General features: G+C 50.3%; 1 protein-coding gene across 2 annotated transcripts in view; it reads left to right on the top strand.

Moving 5' to 3' along the window:
• The window catches only part of Golm1 (golgi membrane protein 1), a 38,471-nt gene that overhangs the window by 18,306 nt on the left and 17,013 nt on the right, over window positions 1–3,152 (top strand). The gene's annotated exons all lie outside the window — the stretch shown is intronic.

Below are 3,152 nucleotides of genomic sequence, written 5' to 3'. Positions count from 1 at the left end.
TAGAGGTGCAGGAATCGGGTAGTTGTGAAGGCCAGAGGCTTTCATGTGGGGAGGGTGGATTTGCAGGCAGAGCTGCCTTAGGTCTACAGGCCTCCTATGGAACCTCTTTGGACTGCAGCCTTGGAAAAGGAGGGCAGCCTTTGCTGTGCGTTCGGTGGTTCGGCTGTGGATTGCCGCGCACAGGCGCCTGCACCATGGGGTTGGCCCCAGCTGGCAGCGCTATTTCAGGAGGCTGTAGAAACAGGTCGCTGGGGGCATCTGATGAGCCTGTTTCTTTCTAATTGAACCACTCCCTCCTGGAGGGAGCCAGAGTGTTCAGACACCGAGGAAGCTCACTGAGGAGGCTCGAACCACCATGAAACTTTTTCTCCAGAGGTTACACAGGCAAGAAGGAATTGTGGGGGAGTCTTTAATAGAGCGGCCTGCAAGGGGAGCTCCAAGGTGCAGCTTTCCTGAATGCCGAGGTGAATTTTCAGTGAGGAGCCTCGGAGTCAGCCATGCTCCTGTAGTAGCCCCTCACACCCGTTGCTGTGACCCCCCCCCCCCAGTAAAACCCCACAGTTCACCAAGCTAGGCTTGTATTATGTTGGAAGTATGCGGTTTGCTCACGACTCCCCAAGGAAAGGGCCTCGGGACTACCTTGTCCCTGCCTCCTGTGTCCGTCTGGTCACCGTGGTGTGAGCTCCTCTCCATGATCCTTATCACAATGACCTGCCAGTGTCTTCTGAAACCATGATCAATGTCACAGTGACAGAGAGCCCTACACAACTCACCGTGAAAGATCAAGTCAGAATTCAACCTGAAGGTCAGGAAAGCAAAACAGCCATCCACTGGCTCTTACCTCCACCTCAGTCTGAAAATGGCGATCCTGCCTCCAGGAGTCTCAGACTGAGACTGTCTGAGAGCTGTCTCCTCCTGTTTTATATTCCTCTCTAGTTCTGGGACTAAAGGTGTGCACCACTACTGCCCGGTTTCTATGATAAACTAGTGTGGCTACTGGGATTAGAGGTGTGTGTCACCACTGCCTGGTCTGTAAGGCTGATGGGTGCAGCTGTTTTACTCTGATCTTCAAGCAAGCTTTCTTTATTAAAATAGAAATGGAATATCACTATACCCTCTCATAAAAGACAAACCAATGAGACAGAAACACACCCAGTTTCCAGGACAAGAGGACTTAGGGAGTGAAGTCTAAAGACCCCGGTCAATGACCCTCTTCATGCTTGAACTTGGTGTGATGTTCCCGAATCCCTGGGGAGGCAGGACATGCTCAGCTGCTGCCAAAGGAGACACCCAGGCTGTGGGCCGGCCACCTGGGCGTCTGCTATTCTGAGGTCGGGCCCCTCTGCAGTGCGAGCTAATGTGGCCCAGAGTGTTTGTGGCCATCTCTGACGTGGCAGACGGGGAAAGCTGGAGAGATATTATTAGCTTCAGTGACTATTGTTGAGGAAAATGAGTCTGGTTCCTGTGTCTGTGCCCTGGAGAGAGGAATCCCCATCTCTGCTGAGTCCTGAGGGAGGAGGGGGAGGGGAGAGAACTCTGCTGCAGAGGCCTTCATCTCCCTTTCCTGTGCCTGCTTTCCCACGAGCCCCCGGCATTTCCTGGAGACACGTGGGAAGACATGCTGTGGAAGGGGGCTTTGTTGTTTGTAGGTTTGGGAAACAGCCATGGGAGGTGAATAGGGTCTCACTGTGTAGCTCTGGCTGCCCTAGACCTCTGAATAGACCTGCCTGGTCTCAGACTCACAGACATTTGCCTGCCTCTGCTGGGATTAAAGTTATGCACCACAACATCCTACTTTAAGATTTAATTTTTATAAATGTGGCAGAGGGGTGTGTCTGTGTGTAAATGTAAACAAGAAAGCACAGCAGAATGGGTTCCTTACATCAGACTTCAGTATTGTCAGCTGTCTCTCTCTGCATGCAGTGCGCCTCTGCCCACAGTGTCTGGGGCTGCTTTACTCAATGGAGGGCTGAGATAACTGCAGTCCCTAAGACCATATGGGGTAGAAAATTCCAGTTGCCTCAGAGCATATTCTCCTCCTGCGTTTGCGAAGAGAGGTACCCCAGTCTGCTCACTGCCAGCTCTGTAAGAAGCACATGCACTTCATACAGGTCATAAAACCTGCAGAAGCAACTGGTTTTGTTTTTACTTCTTTTGGACTTCTGTCTCACGGAGGTCACACTTCCCCACACGGCTGTCCCCCTCCCCTCTCAGCAATGGAAACTACCTTTCTTTGGTTGTCCTGGGGCTTCACTGCTTGAGGTTTCTCGTGTGAGTGGAGTCCAGGCAACAGTTTTTTATAGCCAGGTGATGGTGGCGGTGGTGCACACCTTTTATCCCAGCACTTGGGAGGCAGAGGTGATCAGATCTCGGTGAGTTCGAGGCTAGCTTGGTCTACAGAGCTTGTTCTAGGACAGCCAGGGCTACACAGAGAGACTCAATTTTGAAAAACAAAAACAGACAAAAAATTTCCTTTTGTGAGTGGCCTCTTCTTTCACCTAACCCCAACTCTTAGAGGTTCATTTGCGTTGTATGTGTGTTGGAATCTTCTCTTTTTTTTCTTTTTGGTTTTTCGAGACAGGGTTTCTCTGTAACAGTCCTGGTTGTTTTGGAACTCTTTGTAGACCAGGTTGGCTTCAAACTCACTGAGATCCACTTGCCTCTACCTCTCAAATGCTGGGATTAAAGGTGTGTGCCACCACCACCCGGCACTGGAATCTCCCTAAAGGCTATGCAATACACCTATAATACACCTGTATAATACACCTGTAATACACGGGCAATACACCATGTGTCTGTCTGTCTACTCATGGGCTCTAAGATCACTTCACCTCCTGGCTGTGAGACAGATTGCAGTGAATGTGGACAGTTGAGGATCCTTTGTGAATTATTTGCATGTATATTCGGAGAGAGATTGTAGGGTCTGGGAGAGATTCATCCATGCAGTTTAGCAAATGCATGCTTTTTTGCCCAGAGCAGCAGGAAGTTTGGCTGGCGAAGTCCTATTCCTAGAGTGGGTCTTCTTAGTCTCTCATTCTCCACCCCTCCATACCCGTGTAAAAGAAACACTTCTCTAGGAAATTGTCTCCGTGGTAGAGAGTTTTACCAGTACCCTTCTGGGGACTTCTCTACCATTGCCAGATTACTCCCAA

The sequence above is a fragment of the Microtus ochrogaster genome, chromosome 16, assembly GCF_000317375.1.
Source record: "Microtus ochrogaster isolate Prairie Vole_2 chromosome 16, MicOch1.0, whole genome shotgun sequence".
Taxonomy (NCBI): domain Eukaryota; kingdom Metazoa; phylum Chordata; class Mammalia; order Rodentia; family Cricetidae; genus Microtus; species Microtus ochrogaster.
This window is presented reverse-complemented; position numbering and strand designations above follow the sequence as displayed.